General features: G+C 37.3%; 1 protein-coding gene and 1 long non-coding RNA gene across 2 annotated transcripts in view; both read left to right on the forward strand.

Annotated features, from left to right (window-relative positions):
* LOC135098503 (uncharacterized) overlaps positions 1 to 21,766 on the forward strand; it is an 89,180-nt gene that overhangs the window by 46,914 nt on the left and 20,500 nt on the right. The gene's annotated exons all lie outside the window — the stretch shown is intronic.
* Positions 1 to 21,766, forward strand: part of LOC135098506 (uncharacterized) — a 37,331-nt gene that overhangs the window by 11,066 nt on the left and 4,499 nt on the right. The window contains exon 2 of the long non-coding RNA XR_010267091.1: positions 17,154 to 17,222. This is a non-coding gene — a long non-coding RNA (uncharacterized LOC135098506). The remainder of the gene's footprint in view (positions 1 to 17,153; positions 17,223 to 21,766) is intronic.

The raw sequence follows: 21,766 nt of genomic DNA on the forward strand, positions 1-21,766 counted from the left end.
CACCTCAGGTATCCTAAATACTAGTGTACCCTAGTGGGACATTCAGTCTGTCAGATGACAGGAGACAGGATGGATGGTAGACGCTCCTTCAGCACATACATGCGTGGGGAGTGTGTCGTGGAGAATGGCGACATTCTCCGTGGCCCCCCACGCACTGTCAAAGTATCCATGGGAGATCCCGACGCGAAATCTTTCTTCTGCTGTTGCTGGCCACGAGGGCCTCGCTTCACTAAGGTAGCCAAATTCTTTTTCAAACCGCATAAAGAAGAACCCAGTCTCCAGAAGTACACGTCTCTGGAGACTGTGATGTACATGGACGGCATGGTTTTCCGCGAATACTGGACGCCAGGCAAGACGGCCGTCAAGGTCTCCATCAAGCAGCGGCGCGGAAAGAAGGTTGTCCTCTTTGGCCGCCTGGCAACCTTCCTTCAAGAGATGGAGAACCGAAATTCAGAAAAGTTCGTTCTTTATGTCACGGAAACCAGCTTCAAAATTGTTCAAAAGGACCAAGCGGCTTCAGGCGGCGACGAGACCGATGCCGCTGAGAAACAGAAAAATAAGCCGTTACAAGAGAACGATAAGTACGAGTGCGCTAAACGCGGGGATGACGAAAACCAAGTAAAGATCGACTACGCGACTTCCTTGTTCAACAGTTTTAAGAAGAAAGATAAACCCGTTAACATGATAACAACTCCAGAAATTGTAAAGTTGCCGCCAGTAATCCCCATGCAAACCAAGAACGTGCGGTCATTCAACAAAGACGCTCCTGCTGCACGCCAACAGCAGCGCAGCGCACCTCGTACCGTCCGTCGCGATAAGCAGGCGTCTATGAAGCCTAAAGAAACAAACAAAGAAAAACAGATCGTTCAGGTTCAGGAAATACGCAAGAAAGACATTCCATGCGAGACAAAGAATAATGCTGATGAAAATACCACTAATAAGAAAGACAAAGGAGATACAGAGGAACAAAATCATACAGAGATGAAGAAAGAATCAGGAACAATGAGTGAAGTACAGCTAGTTCACGAAAAACACAATGAAAACGCGGAAATTGTCCAAAAGAATCCAGCAGAAGAGAAGAGCGCAGTTTGGGAAGAATATGATAAAAATGAGTCTGAAGAGACTGAAGGAGACACCGAAGATGTGGAAAGCGTCCCTACAAAAACAGAGAAGACAGATGAGGAAGAGAAAGAAGATACTGAGAAACAAAAAGTTACCGAGAAGGAAATGAAACCAGCAAAAATGAGTGAAATGTAGCTAGTTCAGGAAAAAGACGATGAATATCATGAAGGCGAGGAAGCTAATACTCTTGAAGGAAAGGAGACTAGTGTTTCGGAAGACTATGATGCGCATGACACTGGAAAGAAGGAAGTGGTTGTTGAAGATGTGAAAAGTACCTCTCCTGAGAAAGACAATGCAGATAAGGAAATTAAAGAGGGACAAAATTTTGAGAAGGAAGCTGAGAAACAAGACGTTATTGAGAAAGTTAACCTTCCCTCTATAACCAAACTTTTGTCTTTAACCAAAGTCATCGTGAAGAACAGTACAAGGAGAGAGAAGATACGGAAAGCAATGCTTTTAAGAAAGAAGAGAGAGAGTGTGTCGCTTGGCAATGTGAAGACAACATCACCGGTGGAAAAAATGACGACGCGGAAGAATATAGGGAAGGATCAACATTTGAAAAAGAAGGTAATGACTTGCCGCCACAAGAACACCGCGATGGCCAATGTAAGCAGCAAGTGGAGGTGGTGGAAGGCCTCCCCACCAACACCGGTGAAGAACATGACGGCGAGAATGAAGGTAAAGAAGGAACTGGAGTTAAGAAAGAAGACGTTCTCGTGTAGCCATTACCGTTATGTCCGCCAGCTGAAAAGAAACAATCAAAAGTCAGGAGAGAAGAAAAAGCGCTACAACAAAATAAATCTGAAATCCGTCCGCTGTAAGATCGACACCCATTACAGCCTACCTACTGATTATAAACCTGATCTGGATTTGAAGGTACTGGAATCACAGCCGCCACCCTCAGGCCCCGCGCGAGTGAAATGGGCCCGAGAGGTGGCTGCCCTTAAGGCTCGGCTGCGTTCACAGAAACAGAGGAAAGGGCGGACTAGTGCGCAGAGCCTCCATCACGGGTCGCAAGCCGCTAAACACTGAGTCACTCGCACTGAGGACCATCCTAGTCAGTGCAACCGAGAAAATTGGGGAAAAAAAGTACAAAAACAAAGTAAGCTTTCTAACTATGGATTAAGAAGCCTAAGCACTGAGTCTTTACTGAGGAACATGCTTGTCAATCCAAACCCGAAATTAGACCAAAAAGAAAAGTTTTTCATCCATTAATTAAGGAGCAAGAACACTAAGTGATTCCTCTGAGGAACAAGGTGGTGAGTGAAATCCAGAAATTAATGACAAAAAAAATAAAGCGCTTAAAATTTGCAAAGAAAAAAGAAATATTAATCTATATGTTATTGACGAAACAACTGAGTGATTCTTCAGCGAGGAACAAGAACATTCGTGACACTAAATGAAAAATAATGACGTAAAAGAAATTAAAAGATAAAAAAAGATAAAGTAAACAAAAAGTAACAAGAAAGTCTTTGCTCTCATAACCTATGAAGTATAGTAATCGACTGTCAATCCACCGTTGAAACCAGAAATTAATAGAAAAAAAAAGTAATTAAAGTATCTTCATTAAATAAGATGCCTAAATATTTTGAGTGAGAGCAAATCAGAAAACGATGACAAAATATAAAGATACAAATCCACCAAAGAAATCTTTATACAAGTTATTTTAGAATGCTACGATTTGAGTGTTAACTTGCTGAGGATCAAGATTGTGAAAACCAAAACAACGACAAAAAACAAAGAAAAGAAAAATTCTATCTAGTATTGGTGAAACAGCCATTGATAGTGAGAGGAAAACTGGTGAAATACGGCTATTAACAGTGAGAGGAAACAAAAGAACAATGGCACAAATAAAAACAAGGAAAAAATAGAAAAAAAATCTTAACGAGGAAACAAAATAATTAAGTGACTCTCCACTGAGAAAAAAAGAAGTAAGGAAAAATAATAATAAAAAAGATTAAAAAACAAACAAAATACTGTACCGTAACTTAAGAAGTCTGACTTAATTATTAGTCCACTGAGAAAGAAGACTGCGTTTGGAAAACGGAAAACATTGAAAAAAAAGGAAGAAAAATAGTATCTTTTAATGATGTAATCACGTGACTCACCACCGAAAAACTAGATTCTGAGAGGAAGCCACAAAATGATGAGAAAAAGAAAAAAAATCATAATGGGAAAAGTAAAAAAAAAATAATAATGACAAAATAAAAAAAATTGTGAAAAAAGAAAATGAAACAAAAATGACCAAAAAAAAAAAAGTTTACAAAATTATGGAAATAGTGTTGAAGTAAAGAAGGCAGAAAGAATATTATGGCAAGTAATGAAAAATATAAAAAGCCAAAAAATGGTGACCAGAAACAGAAAATAATACCGAAAAAGTAAAAAAAAATAATAATAATGAGGAAAAGGAAGATAAGTAAAAAAAATCCAGAAAATAACAAAAGTAATAAAAATAAAAATAATGAAAAAAAATAGTGAGAAAAAATATAAAAAAGAAAGAAATAAAGACATCAAAGTAAAAAAAAAAGCCAGAAAATAATGATAAAAAAAATGTCAGGAAATAATGAGAAAACAATTTTTAAAAAAAGCCAGAAAGTAATGAAAAAAAATTAAAGCAGAAAATGATGACAAGAAACCATTGACTAAAATAAAAAAAAAAAGCTGAAAATAATGAAAAAAAAAATAGTAAGGATAATTAAAAACTCCAAAATAATGATGAAAAGTAAAAAAAAAAAATAAAAAAAAGTAAAAAAATAAAATAAAAAATAAAAAAAAAGTAAAAAAATAATGGAAAAGTATAAAAAAATAATAATAATGAAAAAAAGTTAAAAAATAATAATGAAAAGTAAAAAAAAATAATGAAAAAAGTAAAAAAAATAATAATGAAAAAGTAAAAAAAAAGAAAATAATAAAAAGATAATGAAAAAAGTAAAAAAGAAAATAATAAAAAGTAAAAAAATAGTGAAAATAGTAAAAAAAGAAAATAATAAAAAAATAATAATGAAAAAGTAAAAAAAAATAATAATAATAATGACAAAAATGAAAATAATAGCAAAAAAGTAAAATAAATAAAAAAAATAATGACAAAACATCAATAAAAAATGACAAAAGTGGAAATCCAGAAAATAATTATAACAAAAAAAAATAAATGACAAAAATGAAAAAAATAAATAATGACAAAAAAGTAAAAGGCAGAAAATGACAAAAAAGTAAAAAAAAACATAGAATATTGATAAAGTAAAAAAAATATGACAAAAATTAAAAAAGTGACGAAAGGGACAAAAAAGTGACAGAGTACAAATGGAAGAAAATAATGACAAAAAATGTAAAAAAAAAATTCCACAAATAATGACAAAGTAAAGACAAAATAATAACAAACATGAGAAAAGTAAAAAAAAAAATGAAATAATTAGAATAAAATAAGAAAGATAAGCAGAAGAGTAAGAAAAAAACATAAAAGAATTACAAAAGATTAAAATAATAAAAATAAAATAGCAAAAAAAAAAAGCAAATTGTAAGTATAAGAAAAAACAAAGTAATAAAAAGTAAAGAGCCAGAAAATTGTGACAAAAAGAAAAAAAGGAAAAAAGAATTACAAAAAAGAGAAAATATAAGAAAAATAGTAACAAAAAATATAAAACAACTACAAAACATTAAAATAATCAATATCAATAAAAAGTAAAAAAAAATGAAAATTTCTATAACAAATAATTAAAAATCTAGAAAATAGTGACAAAGAAAAGTATAAAAGATAGAAAATAATGACGAAAAAGAAATAAAGCCAAAAAATGGTAAAAAAAAAGTCAGAAAAAAATATTAAAAGAAAAATAGTAATAAATAAAAAAATCTTAGTGAATGAAGAAGCATAAAAAAGTAAAGAAAAGCCAGGAAATGACAAAAAATGAGAAAAAAAAAGCAAAAAAAGCAGAAAATAATAAAAATGAAAATGGCAAAAAAAAGTTAAAATAAAATAACCGAAATATGAATAACAAAATAAAGTCAAATCCCAGAAAATAATTATAACGGATAATTAATGATGACAAAAAGGTAAAAAAAAAAAACACAACGTAATGAAAAAAAAAACACTGAAAATAATAAGGAAAAAAACTGTGGAAAAGTGAAAAAACCCAGAAAAAATAGAAAAAAAATAAAAAAAATTCAAAATAATTACAAAAAGTAAAAACCGAGAAGAAAAATAATAACAGAAAAGTAAAAAATAAATTAAATGATGACAAAAAATATAAAAAAAAAGAAGAAAAAGTGACAAAAAGTAGAGAATCACAAAAAAAATGAGAAATGTAAAAAAAATATATAAAATAATAAATAAAAAATGAAAAGATAAACAGAACCGTAACAAAAATATTAAACAATTACAAAAAAGATTAAAAATAATAAAAATTACAAAAAAGTGAAAATGCAGAAAATAATTATAGAAATGAAAAAAAAGTAAAAAATAGCCAGAAAATAGTGATATTTTGGTCGTCGTTAAGAGTTTGGGATGAGGAGGACAAAGAGAACAAGTACGAAGACTGGAAATACCACGAAAAGGAAAGCGGGTAATTAGGTTCTGTATTAGAATAAAAAATATTTGTCATTATGAAGAGAATATACTGAAAGAAAGCAAGGAGAATAAGAAAATAAGAAGATAATGAAAGAACACACAAAAATTATCCTCTATTTTTTCATTACTGCACGACAACTAAATTTGAGCTTGTATACTTGTCACCACCAGTACTTCTCTTCCAGACGCAACACTTATATGCAATTCTTTTTCCAATATATAATAAATTATGTAGAATAACCTTCAAATCAACAAAATTAGTTACTTCTTCACTTTCTTCTTACAATGAAGAGAAGCTTTTAATGCACATTTTGAAATACTAATACATTCAAATATACATAACTTGATATTCATACCTTGAAAACCGTAATACATTTAAATATAAGTAGTTCAAGAGTTATTCCATTTTTCCTTCCTCTTGTTGCCCTACGCCAGTGTTCCTCTTACGTGAAAAATAGTAATACATTCCTTTCATTAACAAAAACACACCCAATTCCTTGTTCCTATAACTTTTACAATGAGCGGCAACTCACTCATCGAAAGCCAAATTAATATTGAAACCCTCGAGTGCAGAGAGAGATCACCTTTCACTTCACTCACTCACCTCAACATTCACTTCTTTCTACATTCATTGTTCACCCACACAACACTCCACACTCTCCGTCACCGCAATAAACGGCTACTCTCTTTTTTTTTTTTTCCGCAGTAAGCTTATACGATCCACCACCACACAATTCCAGTAATTCACACACATTTCCAGCCTGTCAGTGTCCTGTCTGTGTCCAATCGGTTTTCAAAAGATACGTCAAAATCACCATGTTTTTTTTTTTTTTTTCCAGATATCCTCGCTTCATATTCACTGGCACTCAGTGATACGTTCAGTTACTCATCCACTCATATTTATTCACATTTATTTATTACACTTCACCCTCTTTTGGATAAGCCTTTTTTGACTTTGCTAATTTAAAGAATGGCGCCTCAATGGCCCCCCCTCTCTCTCTCTCTCTCTCTCTCTCTCTCTCTCTCTCTCTCTCTCTCTCTCTCTCTCTCTCTCTCTCTCTCTCTCTCTCTCTCTCTCTGTGGCCCAGTGTTCGCAAAATACACCTGAGTATTTCCCTCTCTTTCCCTGTTTGCCTTTATTTTCCGCGGCTCTCCTCCTCTCCTTCTTCCCCCTCCCCCTCCCCCTCCTCCCCTCCTCCTCCTCCTCCTCCTCCTTTTCTTCTCTCTTTCGTCCCCTACTCAGATCATCCTCATTCTTCCCATTCTTTTTTTTTTTTCTTCATGTAGATTTTCTTTCCCTCCTCCTCCTCCTCCTCCTCTTCTTCCTCCTCTGCTCATCACTTTCCTTTCCTCCAATAGAATTATTTCCTGCATCTCCTTAACTTCCGCCTTTCCTTCTAGTCTCCGCCCTTGGAATCCCTCCCCTTCCCTTCTCCATCAACATCGCTCTTCCTCCCTTCCTCTCAATCTCTATTTTTCTTCGTATTTGTATTTTTTTTTCCCACTCCTTCTTTCCTCATTTTTTTTTTTTACTTATCTTCTTCACCTCTCTTTCTTACACTTTCACTTTAGATTTTTTTTTTTTTACTTCTCTCACCAAACGGTTCTTCTTCTTCTTCTTCCTATTCATCCTCATTCCATATATTTACTCTTGATCATCATTTTTAACTTCCCTTCCTTATACTCTCCATCTCTGGGTCTTCTCTTTCACACTCTCCTTCAAAACACAGTACTTTCTCCTCCTCCTCCTCCTCCTCCTCCTCCTCCTCCTCTGTCTTCCTCATCTTACAGTTTCCAGCCTTAGATATATTCCACCTCCTCCAAAAACAGTTCTTCATATTCCTCCTCCTCCTCCTCCTCCTCCTCCTCCTCCTCCTCCTCCAAATATTTACTCCTACGACAATAACTGGAAGCGACCCATTTGTTCCTCTGCTCAACTCTATCTTTGGCTAACAGACGAATTACTTACACACACACACACACACACACACACACACACACACACACACACGTGAGTCATGAGCTGGTTTGTTTGTTCGGTTAAGATGATTGATAAACAGTGAGGGAGAAAGAGAGTGAGAGGGAGAGGTGTTGTGTTCAGTGTATCCGTTTGGTTATTTTTATTTTGCAGAGTTGTAGGTGTGTGTGTGTGTGTGTGTGTGTGTGTGTGTGTGTGTGTGTGTGTGTGTGTGTGTTGTGTGTGTGTGATGGAGGATGATAAAAATGTCAAGCTTTGGGTAACAGAAAACGTAAAAAATGTGTTAGTTTATAATTTTACTCAATATAATCTCTAGGTCAGAATCACTAACATTTTATTTTTTCATGTATTAGAGAAAAAAATCGCTCAAAACAAAAAAAATAAGTAAATAAATGAATATAATAAAACCAAATAAGGCAATGAAAGAAAAGAAAATAGGTAAATATAAAAATAGTAATAATAATAATAAATGAATAAATAAACGCTTCCTTCTATGTCGTACTTTAAAAGAATAACGGGAGAATGAAAAGAGGCAAGCCAATTAATATTTTTTCTTTTTCGAGGTGTCTTCTTCCTCTTTTGAAACAGCTTCAAGTCGTAAGCAGGATAAAATAGAGAAACACAAGAGAACTGCAGACTTTACGAGTAGAAAAGAAAAGAAGAGAGTGAGAGAGAGAGAGAGAGAGAGAGAGAGAGAGAGAGAGAGAGAGAGAGTAGAGAGAGAGAGAGAGAGAGAGAGAGTCCTACCCTAACTTACATTAAAAGCGCTGTACAAAACACGAAGACGCCTAGAGAGAGAGAGAGAGAGAGAGAGAGAGAGAGAGAGAGAGAGAGAGAGAGAGAGAGAGATGAGAGAGAGAGAGAATGTCCTAACGTAAAATAATCAAATACAGATGAGGGTTGTAGAGATAAACAGTAGAAGGGATGAGAGAGAAACCTAATGTAACCTGAGAGAAGCCTAATGTAACGCTGACATAACACTCATATTTCCTCTGTGGAGTAATGGCGAGGCGAGGAAGGTGTGTGTGGATTTGAAATGAAGTGAAAGACGAGTGATTTGAAAGTGGTGTCTCAAGTGTGGCTGTTCTTTTTGTTACTTGGAATGGAAGAAAGGGGACGTGAGGCTTTACATTATATGAAAAGAAAGTTGACATTAAGTAATTGGAAGTGTTAGTGACTTATGGAGGAGTTATTAATGTTAAGGGCAAGAAGGTACGAGAAATACAGGTTAAGTCAAAGGAAAGTTAAAATAATAAAAAAAAAATTAAACGAGGATAATTTCATGAGATCGGAAGAGAAGGGAAATTAATTTTAAATGTCATGAAAAGAAAGTTGAGATTAATTGAAAATGTTAGTGACTTTTGGAAGGAGTTATCAATATAAAGATATAAAGTTAAAGTCAAATGAAAATCATATTTAATATAAGCTAAAATTAACTAATGTAATTTTCAGAGATTATTTATAGACTATTATTTATCCTCAAGTTTCACAAAATAGACTAAGCTGATTCAAATTTTCAAAAGTTTACGACATAATTTCAAGAGACCACGGAACAAAAGGAGTAAGATAAATATCAACCTGTTTATATTTGCTCACTAAAGCCACCTAGGAATACCGAATTGAGATATGAAGCGTCACATTGCCATTCACACTCAAACAAATTAAGGAAAGGAAGTTAAGGATGCAGACAATAAATTAAGCAAAAGGAAAGTTATTAAAAAGTGTAAATTTTTAGCTGGTTTTCTCTCTTCTTGGATTACTACTAATGAAAGATACGTACAATTCAGTGAAGGAAGCGACAATTTATTAAAAACCTGGATTTTTGCTTATTTAGTTTTTCTATGTATGCATGAGCAGATAATGACACGTGAGTAAGAGAAAAAAAAACATGGAATAACAAACTGTGGATAAAAAAAAATACGTGAAGAATACTAAAAAAAAAAAAGGAAAAAGAAAAACAAGCAATGGCAAAACCAGTGAGGGAAAAAATATACTAAAAAAAGTAAAAAAATCTAGTTATAACATACGCAGTTAATAATAATATAATAATAATAATAATAATAATAATAATAATAATAATAATAATAATAATAACATGTTGAGAAAGGAAAGGAAAATAATACCAACAGCGAATAACACAAACACTTAATAATACGTGAAAGAAGAAATAATAAACTACCAGGAATACCATAAAGAGCAAAGAGAAATATACATGAAAGGAGGAAGACAATATGAGGTAGGATGAATGACACAGACAGTTACTTGGCCAGGAAGTGCGTGAGTGTGTGGGAGTGCGTGAAATGACAGAAAGGAATGCCCAGAAAGGACGAAGTAAAATTAATCCTATGATTTTTATCTCCTTCCTCACAGTGGTGATAAGGAAAGGTGAGAACAAATAAGATTCGAGAGAGAGAGAGAGAGAGAGAGGAGAGAGAGGAGAGAGAGAGAGAGAGAGAGGAGAGAGAGAGAGAGAGAGAGAGAGACTCCACTGAATAACAAACTGTTATGAACACACACACACACACACACACACACACACACACACCACACACACACACACACACACACACATTACATACACACACACACACATACACACACACACACAGAGAGAGAGAGAGAGAGAGAGAGAGAGAGAGAGAGAGAGAGATGAGAGAGAGAGAGAGAGAGAGAGGAGAGAGAGAGAGAGAACATTAGATAACTCCTAAATATAATCATACAATCGTTGTGTATTTAAGAGCGCCGGTAGGTAAAGGATTTAAAGAACAGAAATTTGAAAGAGAGGGAAAAGTGTTCGATCCAGTTATAGACAGATATATTGCGTGGGACACTGTTTTCCATTTTTTGTCCTCTGAGGGGAGAGGGGAGAGCTGGAAATGGGAAAAGGTAGGTAGTAGGAAGAGAGGTGAGGGGAGAGATGGGTAGAAAAGGTTAGTAGCAGGATAGGGGAGGGTATGGGAGAGAGATGAGGGGAAGAGCTGGATACGGGAGAATGTAGGTAGTACGAGAAGTGGGGAGGGGACATGGGAGAGGAGAGAGGTAGGCAGGAACAGTGACAGGGGACATAGGGGAGGGGAGAGCTGGAGTTGGAGAGAGGTGAGGGGAGAGCTGAGTCGTGGACAGTGGTAAGGCGGCGAGGTGAGGGGAAGAGGGTGATGGGGAGAGAGGAAGGACTGAGGGGAGCGCTGTGGCTGGTACGGACAGAAGCGAGGGGAAGAAATGCAAGATAAAAACTCGTACAATGCTCAGATGTTGTCAGCGCCAGCGATACTTGTGAGGGAAGGTATTGGCACCCGTGGCTGCGTCCACTGGCCCTCTGGCACTCCCGCTGCCACGCTCCAGACCAGCAAAACTTTCCGTGCCTCATGCGTTACGGCGTGAATTAATGTACCTCAGCCTAAATAAGAAGCAAATCAAATAAAAGGAAATGAAAAGAGAAAGTATCATATAAATCTGAGTCACACTAAGCAACAAGTTATAATGATGGGTAGGTTAAGTTAGATTAGATTAGGATACGTTAGGTTAGGTTAGATTAAGTTAGGTTAGGTTAGGTTAGGTTAGGTTAAGTTAATTAAGGTCAGGTAGGTTAAGTTAGGATATTTTAGGTTAAGTTAGGTTGGTTAGGTTAGGTTACGTTAATTAAGGTCAGGTAGGTTAAGTTAGATTAAGATACGTTGGGTGAGGTTAGGTTAAGTTAGGTTGGTTAGGTTAGGTTAATTAAGGTGAGGTCAGGTCAGCTCAAGTCAGGTTTGGTTAGGTTAGGTTGGGTTAAATTATGTTAAATCAGGATAGTTTGGGTTAGTTTAGTTTATATTAAGGTAGATTAGATCAGGATAGTTTAGTTTTGTTCAGTTCAGGTTAGGTTAATTAAAAAACGTCATCGATAAACTGAACACAAATCTTCACTCGGCACGCCTGAGTCTCGCTGATCGCGTGTCGTGAGCGGCAAGGCGAAGCAAAAGCCGACCATTATGAAACTCAATGAGAAATTAAGGAAACACGAATCCCGTTTTACCGATAAGCAAAGGAACTCTCATTGCAATTCATGTTTGTTTCCTTAGTGTTGATACCTTCCCCTCTCCCTCTCCCCTCCCCTCTCTCTCTCTCTCTCTCTCTCTCTCTCTCTCTCTCTCTCTCTCTCTCTCTCTCTCTCTCTCTCTCTCTCTCTCTCTCTCTCTCTCTCTCTCTCTCTCTCTCTCTCTCTCACTTCCTCTCCTCTAAATCCTTCTCTTCTTCCATCCGTCCTTTCTTTTCACTGATTATTTTCCTTCGTCTCCCCTCTGTGTCATTCCCTCCTTCCCTCCTTCCTTTTATTCGCCTCTTTTTCCTCCTACCTTTTTAACTTTTCTCCCATTCCTCTCTCCATCTTTCTCTTCCTCCTTCCGGCCTTTGTTCTCATCACTAATTTCTTTCTTTATTACCTTCTTTCTTTTCCCTCCGTCTCATTCTCTCCTTTCCTCCTTTCTTTCATTTGACTTTTTTTTCTCTTTCCTCCATTCCTTTCCAACTTACTTTTCATTTCTCTCTCATTCCTTCATCCTTCCCTAATTACTTCCTTCATTTCCCTTCCTTCCTTCGTTCCTGCCCTCCATCTTCTTTCCTTCCTTCATTTCTACCTCCACTTTCCTCTTTCTCCTTCCTTCCCGTGTTTTCTCCTCCTCCTCCTCCTCCTCCTCCTCTTTCCTTCTCGCTACGTTTCACGCAACATCTGGTGAAGGAAGAGCAGAGGAAGATTCTCTCTCTCTCTCTCTCTCTCTCTCTCTCTCTCTCTCTCTCTCTCTCTCTCTCTCTCTCTCTCTCTCTCTCTCTCTCTCTCTCTCTCTCTCTCTCTGTGTGTGTGTGTGTGTGTGTGTGTGTGTGTGTACCTTCATGAGTTTTAAAGTTTCTATTTAAGTGAAGTAAAGTTGAGTAAAGAACAATTGCAGTTTTCAAAGGAATTAACTTAATGTTTGATATCAAAGTTTAAGAAAGAAACAAAGGCACTGAAGTTTTCAAGTACAGTGCGCGACGGTGGGAAAGTTTTTTTTTTATCTTACTTTATTTTGCCTTTATTGTTCTTCCCATTAAATATTAAAATAGTGATGAAAGTACGGTGTGCTCTCTCTCTCTCTCTCTCTCTCTCTCTCTCTCTCTCTCTCTCTCTCTCTCTCTCTCATCAGTCTATTTGTCTGTCAATATATCTATTTATTTATCTATTTGCTACTACTACTACTACTACTACGAGAGAGAGAGAGAGAGAGAGAGAGAGAGAGAGAGAGAGAGAGAGAGAGAGAGAGAGAGAGAGAATAATAATAATAATAATAATAATAATAATAATAATAATAATAATAATAATAATAATAATAATAATGAAAATAATGATGATAATTTTATATTTCCATGTAACATGGTTATTCTTATTTATTCTTAAATAAGGTGCAAAATGAAAAAAATAAATAAATAAATAAAAAAGAATGAGGTGCCTAAAATAAAAAGACCTACCTAAGATACAAGATGATCTAAGATAAAAAGATTTCAATTTAGATTTAAAGGTTTGCAGGCTCCCCGAGTTGTTGACAGAAGAGGGCAGATTATTCCAAAGTTTGTGCCCTGACACAGCAGTGGCCCTCGCCCCTGAGTCAGTGCTGGCTTTGGGTGTGTGCAAGTCACTGAGCTGCCTTGTTGTGCTGCTTGTTTTTTCCATGACACTGGGAAATTTCATGTGCCATTCAGGATATAATCCATATACAACTTTATACATTGTTGTACATTTTTCAAAAGTGTGCTTGTCTTTTACTGTCATCCATTGTAGATCTTTAAATACGGGAGTGACGTGATCATATTTCCTGCGCCCCCCAGTAGCTACTTTAGCTGCTAAATTTTTGCAATTTTTTGTATGTTTAGAAGCAGAGTTTTATTTGTGGAGCCCCATATACTAATGCAATAATTTATTAGGCTGAGCACCACAGACTCTACAATTAATACCCTAGTTGGTTTATGAAAATTGTCACTCATTCTGTTGCTATGCATCAGTATTCCCATGATTTTCTTATAAAGCTCGGTGATGTGTACATGGAGAAGCATGTATCTGTGGAAAAAACTGCCAGGTTCTTCACATGCGTCACCGGGTGGATATGGTTGCCTTCACAGTTAATGAATGTGTTTGTGGGAATACGTGATAGAATTTGCCTATTGCCAATAAAGATACATTGTGTTTTCTTTAGATTTAGCATAAGACCTTTACTAAGAAAATATTGCTTCACATTGTGTAGTGTGTCTTCAGTTTTAGAGATGAGGTCCCTGAGATTATTGACAGTGTCAGTCTGTACAAACTGGGTATCCTCAGCACACTGGATTAGTCAGCACACGTTTAATTTGTCATCTAGGTCATTAACGTAAATCGAGAACAGAATGGAGCCTAGCACTGAGCCTTGTGGAACCTTGTAGTCTACATTTAGATTATTAGACTGTGTTGCTTAAGCGTACCGACTGTGTTCTGTCTTTCATGTAACTTAAACCAGACGTTGTCTGTATTGAGTTTAATGCATTTACTTAGAAGAGTCTCGTGGCTAACACTGTCAAAGGCTTTCGACAGATCACACAAAGTCAAGATTGTTACTTTCTTTTGGTCCATGTTGTCACATATTTTATCAGTGATAAAAGAGAGAGCAGTTTCTGTTGATAGTTTTGGCCGAAATCCGTGTTGTGAGATAGATAGCAAGTGATTAAGTTTCAGAAATTTAATTACCTGATTAGCAAGTACTTTTTCTAGTATTTTAGAGACAATGGATAAGAGTGAAATTGACCGAAAATTGCTTCGGTCGCTAGAGTCTCCGCTCTTAAAAATGGGGATTATAAGGTCATGTTTCCAGGCTGTGGGAAAGACGTCTTTAACTACTGAGGTAGTGATTATTCAAGTAATATGCGAGGCTATTATACAAAGAGCATCCTTTGTAAATTTCTTGGGAATGCCATCACTGCCAACAGAACTGGTTTCGTTCATGTCTTTTATCATGAGGATAACAGTGTCAGTGTGTGCTGGTTGAGGCCTGAAGGTGCTGTCCTCACCACTCATCCCAGAGGCTACATTCTCACAGATAGAATATTGCACATTTTCGCCGTGGATGAGTTCCTGAGTTTTAGTATATGAATTCTTACCAACATTAGCAAAATAAGAATTAAATTCCTTGGCTTTGTCGAGTACATTATCAAAATTAGAGGTAATGGAAATGTTTTTAGTGTTAGGGACTGTTTCTGCAATAGTTTTCCATGTTTTTTGAAATGCTGCCTTTATTGTTGAGGAAGTCATCGTGATAATATTTTGCTTTGCACTCATCAATGAGGGTTTTAACTGGTTTGTTTTCCTGTTTGTATTGTTGTTGCAGATGAGCGTTATGCCCATCGTATTTTAGTTTTGCTCGAGTAATATTTCCAATATTCATAGCTTCCTGGATTGAGTTGCTCGTCCATGGTGCAAATGGTCTTGTGATTTCTTTAGTAACAAGGGGCACATTCGTTTAAACAGTTAATAAAATTTGCGTTAAAAAATATCTACATGCGTATTTACGTCGTCTGTACTTAAAATCATATGAAAATTGTGCGTCTTCTGAGGAAGCCTAAAACAAAATTTCTCTTTGGTATGATGACCAACGTGTGGAAATGTTGGAATAGCTGGCGATCTCTTAGGTTTGCTGATATCTGTCATAATACTTGTGAGGTGATGATCAGCAGTCTGTTGTGGCACAGCATCACAGGAGCATACAGTGTCGGGCTTGTTAGTAATAGCAAGATCTAATGGAGTTGAAGATGTTGGCGTAACCCTCGTTGGTTTATCAATTATTGAGTTAACTTGTTGCTCTTTATGATCTTAGATATCTTCCTATTACCAACAAGTAAGCTGTTATTGAAATCACACAATATAAAGAATGTCTTATTCTTCGTACTAATTAATCTAAACATGTCTTGTATGCATTCAAAAGCAGTGGCAGAGGCTTTACGGTGTGGGTACATGCTTCCAGAAACCTTCAGTGTCCACTTGTTTGGGGACGTTCAAGTTAATGATATTGAGTGTTAAGACATTCTTTACATAGATACATACACATACATAAATACATAGATACATACACCGCCTCGCCGCCGCTGCGTATGTATGTACTGGTAGTAGGGGCGCCCTCCTCGTTACCCCATCATGTCTTGCTCCCTCTTGTCGCTGGCCTGCTGGGTTTATAATAGGAAGGGGCTCGTCGTTGGAATGCAGGGCGGGGCTGGGAGGTAGTGAGGGAGCCCTGGGGAGCTCTGTGAGTAGAGGCGTTGCGGGCGTATGATCTGCCTCGTTGACTTGGCCTGATGTGAATGCGTGAGGCAGCCTGACGTTCTTGAGATAATGGGCGGTGCTCAGCGTTCTCAGCAGGTGCTCTGGTTCCCAGTGTGGAGTTGTCGCGACCCACGGACCTTTTAACCTTTCGTTGTGCTTTATGTGTGTTAATGTTTTTCTCATTAATATTTTTTTTTTTACTTCTTTCCAGTGTGTGCAAAGACAGAAGTGTGGGTGTTGCTTTTTAATGGAAGTCAGTAGCTTGATTACACCCAGCCTATTCAGTTCTGGTGGGAATTATTTTCCATGTCAAAGCACACATCATCAAACTCACCTGTGCTAAGTATGAATGCAGGAGCAGTTTCGGTGGTATTTATTCCATTAGCTTCACCCCATTTCATTAAATGGTCGTTTTAGTCATGTGTTTTTGCTTGTACTTCCTGAGTCATGGGTGGTGGCACGAGCTGACACACATGCACCTTCATAGCACTAACTTTTTTCCTTCAATGCTGCGATCAAACAGTCTAAATTGTTTAGTATTGCTGTAGGTGTACACGGAGCATGGATGGGGAAGAGGACCCGTTCGCAATACACTACCTCTCTTTCTGCCCCGATTCGCGCCTCCTGGCTGTGGCTGGCGCGACACCCCACGTTCTGCAGTTTAAATTCACCAAACAGAAGACTACGGCTGAGATTCTTGTAAGGTTTCTTATAATTATTCAAATATCCATCCATTTTCTCGACTGCGATAGCTCAAAAGGAATCCATATAGATTCATTATCTATTTTAGGCGGAAAATTAATCCTTCATTGGTTTTACAGGGAAGTTTTAGGGGTAACTAAAGTATATTAATTCTCCCTACCAATACTAAACATAATAATGCATTACCTTTCAATAGAAGGCATTTTATGTGAGTCTCCCTTCTAATACTCCGAAATAGCTGACGTTTTTCTTTCCCTCCCGGGAGTTTTAAGGGGGAGCCTCACTAAATCGAGTAAATTATACCCATTTTCTCTCCCACGGTGCCTCGAGGTGCCAATCATTTATTATTTATTTAAGTTTATGAAAGCAGAAACGGGTCTCTAGAATATGATTTTTGTCCAGGATCTTCCCTTCAGGTGAGTCTGATGATGACGAAGATACTACTATTACTACTACTACTAGTACTACTACTACTACTACTACTATTATCTTGACAGACCTCTGTGGAATATTTCGTGCCCATCCATGTGAGAGCAGGACCGCAGAGAAGACCAGCCGGCTGCCAGGTGAGAGAGAGAGAGAGAGAGAGAGAGAGAGAGAGAGAGAGAGAGAGAGGTGACGGAAAGAGACGGGAAAAAGAGAAAAATTAAGAGAATTAAAGATAGAAACACGTAGGGGCATTGAGAGAGAGAGAGAGAGAGAGAGAGAGAGAGAGAGAGAGAGAGAGAGAGAGAGAGAGAGAGAGAGAGAGATTGATAGATTGATAGATTTAAACAATATTACTACTACTACTACTACTACTACTACTACTACTATTACCACTACTACTACTACTACTACTACTACTACTACTACTACTACTACTACTACTACTACTACTACTACTACTGAAGGTGGAACTGGCATGCCTGACCCCCTGGGTGGATGGGGAGCCTCCTGGAGAAATCATAACCTTGGCCATTAACTCCTTATATGGACTGAAAGTGTGTGTGTGTGTGTGTGTGTGTGTGTGTGTGTGTGTGTCTATCTGTCGATGTCCTGCGGCAGGTCGTTGAAGGCTGGGCCCAACACCCTGCTTATTCCCACGGCGAGAGGCGGGAATTGGTCTGGCAGTGCGAGGGCCGCGTATTGCTCACGTTTGCGCTCCTTAGCCGCTCGTGTGGCAGCGCCGGCGACAGAGGCACAGTGAGGGAGGTGTGGGTGGTGGCGTGTGTGTTGACAGAGGCACAGTGAGGGAGGTGTGGGTGGTGGCGTGTGTGTTGACAGAGGCACAGTGAGGGAGGTGTGGGTGGTGGCGTGTGTGTTGACAGAGGCACAGTGAGGGAGGTGTGGGTGGTGGCGTGTGTGTTGACAGAGGCACAGTGAGGGAGGTGTGGGTGGTGGCGTGTGTGTTGACAGAGGCACAGTGAGGGAGGTGTGGGTGGTGGCGTGTGTGTTGACAGAGGCACAGTGAGGGAGGTGTGGGTGCTGGCGTGTGTGTTGACAGAGGCACAGTGAGGGAGGTGTGGGTGGTGGCGTGTGTGTTGACAGAGGCACAGTGAGGGAGGTGTGGGTGCTGGCTGAAAATGTGTCTGGCCTTGTAATAATAGACTATCAGGCCTGGAGGTGTCTTCTATCCCTGGGGACACCTGACCTTTATGGATCAGCTGACCCCTACCAGCGCGCCCCGAGGTCACCGAAGAGAGGTGGAGGAGGAGAAGGAGGAGGAGGAGGAGGAGGAGGAGGAGGAGGAGGAGGAGGAGGAAAAGGAAGGGAGGAGAAAGAAGAGGGGAGGAGGACAGGTGTAAATCTCCGGCTTCTGACCAAGTAATTGACCATTCTATTTTGACTATTTTGAGGTTAGGTTTCTACTACTACTACTACTACTACTACTACTACTTTTTTTTTTTTTTACCTACATTAAAATAATACCTCCACCCCATGTTTATTGATGTGTCAATTAGGGGCTCCATTACTTGGAGGTCATTAGCCCCAGCTCTCGCTAATGACTGTGGCATCCAACCATATCTAATACTCTATACTACTACTATACTACTATACTACTACTACTACTACTACTACTACTACTACTTGATATTTTTGCTGGTTTGTTAGGTTAGGATACTACTATTACTACTGCTACTACTACTACTACTACTACTACTACTACTACTACTACTACTACTACTACTACTACTACTACTACTACTACTACTACTACTACTATTATTATTACTGCTACTACCACTTCCTCCTCCTCCTCCTCCTCCTCCTCCTCCTCTTCTTTTTCTTCTTCTTATCTTCTTCTTCTACTACCACTACTACTACTACTACTACTACTACTACTACTACTACTACTACTACTACTACTACTACTACTACTTCCTCTTTCTCCTCCTCTTTCTCTTCTGCTACTAATACTACTATTACTACTACTACTACTATTACTACTACCACCACCACCACAATATAATTATGTTAGGTAAATTTTTATATATAATCAGTTTTCTCAAGGTAATTACATAGGATTATTATATGTAATATTAAATAATTTTTGTATGTAATTAACTGCAAGGAGGGAATGTATAATTAAAGAGAGAGAGAGAGAGAGAGAGAGAGAGAGAGAGAGAGAGAGAGAGAGAGAGAGAGAGAGAGAGAGAGAGGCTTTAATTATTATTATTATATTATTGTTATTATTATTATTATTATTAGTAGTAGTAGTAGTAGTAGTACTTATTTCTCTCCTCTCCTCTCTTCCTTCTCCTCCTCCTCCTCCTCCTTATATGGAATTGGAGCAGCACGACTTGACAGACTCCTTAGTACTAAAGTTTCCATTTTCAGACCAAAAAACGACCAGCAAGATCGTGTAGCCCCAGGCTCTTAGTAGCCTCCTCACGCAACCCAACCTCCATGTGCAACACTATAAAAGCTTGCCTAATCAACGCTCGCAGACTTAGAAATAAATTTTCAGATTTAGAAACCCTGGCAGCTGTAGAAAACTACCACATTATTGGTATTACTGAATCTTGGCTGAACTCTTCGAACAGAGACTTTCTTGCGGAATACAACTTGCCAGGCTATGAAATGTTCAGCAGTGAAAGAAAAGACAGGATAGGTGGCGGTGTATTGCTGTATGTAAAAGCCAGTCTTCAGCCAACCATACTAAAAACTGAAAAGATTAACAATATAGATTCAGTCTTCTTGCATTAAGAGTACGTTCTAAGAAAACTGTTATAGGTCTTATTTATAGGCCTCCGGTTCACAATGTTTCCTCCGATAAGAATTTACAAGATCAAATTACTGAAATAAGTAACACTTTTGATACAGTCATCTGTGGAGACTTCAATCTACCTGTTAACTCATGGGGAAATCCACTTAACTCTCACTCTGGTCACGACTTGTATAATAATTTATTAGAATGTTCTCTAAAGCAACACGTTCAAGGACCCACACGAGGTGACAACATATTAGATCTTGTTCTTTCAACAAACGATGACTTAATATCTAACGTTAATATTGGTCCTGAATTTAGTACAGGTGACCACAAGATTGTCTCCTTTAATATCAACCTTCAAGCATACAAAGACATTGTTAGCAACGAAAAAGTTTTCATGTACAAAAAAGGAGACTACGAGAGACTCAGGTCAATTCTTTCTGTCGCAGATTGGAACGCTGGACTTGGTGAAAGTAACACTGAAGAATCATGGGCGAAATTTAAATACATTTTATAAAATGCTGTGAAGACATGTATCCCTATGCGTAAAAGACGTCCATGCAAGAGAAACAAACCTAAATGGTGGACAAACTACATTGAGTCACAACTACTGCAGAAAAATCGTGCCTACCGTAAATATTTGTCCTCTCAGAATGAGGCCGATAAACTAGAATACGACAGACTCCTACGTGAATCAAAAAAGCTCATTAGACAGAGTAAGAAAAATCTAGAAATGTATATTGCAAGCATTGCTAAATCCAATCCCAAAGAATTTTATAGTTACGTTCGAAATAAAAAAAAGTCATTACATCTCACATTAAGAAAATTACACTAGATAACGATAATTTTGTCAACGAAGAAACTCAGATCGCGGACACACTAAATGATCATTTTGCTTCAATTTTTACAGAGAAAAACACTCATATAATCCCCGAACTACCCCTTATACTCCACAACATAACCCCTTTAAGTGTCTGCGTTTTTCATGAAGACGAAATAATTGATAAAATGAAAACTGACAAAGCCACCGGCCCAGACGGTATTGCACCACATGTCTTGAAAGAAACTAAATTTCAAATTTGTAAGTCACTTTCATTGCTTTTCACCAAATCATTTAACTGCGGTAAGGTTCCCAAGGATTGGAAGTTAGCTTACGTTACCGCCTTAGAAAAAGGGGAAAAATGTATACTCCATTGTTAGATTTATAGGTCAGATTCGGAAGGAGGGAATGTATTAACAGTGAAAAACAAACGTGTCTAATAAACAAGCGAAGTTAAAAGTCAACAGAATATATTGACGGAAAAATACAATAAATACCACGAACGCAATACTGTGAAAAGAGAAAGTAGTGGAAATACATCATAAAAGCCCCAGAATTGAAACATGTTATTATTAAGCCAAACCAAGGCAGAACTAGGTCAAACAATTAAACAGAATACTCAAGTCTACATACATTACGCCTATTCATTGGTAAACGAGTGAATAAAATGAAAAGACTCTGCAACAAAAAAAAAACATAAAAGTATAAGGAAAGTGAAGTATTAGGAAAAGAAAAGAAGATACAGAAATTAGGACGGAGAACGAAACACGAATTAGTAGAGAATAATAATATAAAATAAACACACACAAAAAGATGAAAACCTAACTAAAAAAATAAATAAATAAATAGGTGAGAAAAACATGAATAAACTCACAAAAAGAAGGGAACGTAAAACAGGAACGTTAAAGAAAAATAAATAAATAAAAACAAGAGAATAATAAAACAACACAAAATATATGATAAATTAATAGAAAGAAAAAAACCAACAACATAGTAAACAGCAGGCAGAGAAACCCCTTCACCTCCAACAGAAAGACGACACAATAAAGCAAAACAAAATATGATCAAATAATAAAAACTCATCACAAATAGCCCGG

This window comes from Scylla paramamosain, unplaced genomic scaffold (assembly GCF_035594125.1).
Source record: "Scylla paramamosain isolate STU-SP2022 unplaced genomic scaffold, ASM3559412v1 Contig67, whole genome shotgun sequence".
In the NCBI taxonomy this organism is placed as follows: Eukaryota; Metazoa; Arthropoda; class Malacostraca; order Decapoda; family Portunidae; genus Scylla; species Scylla paramamosain.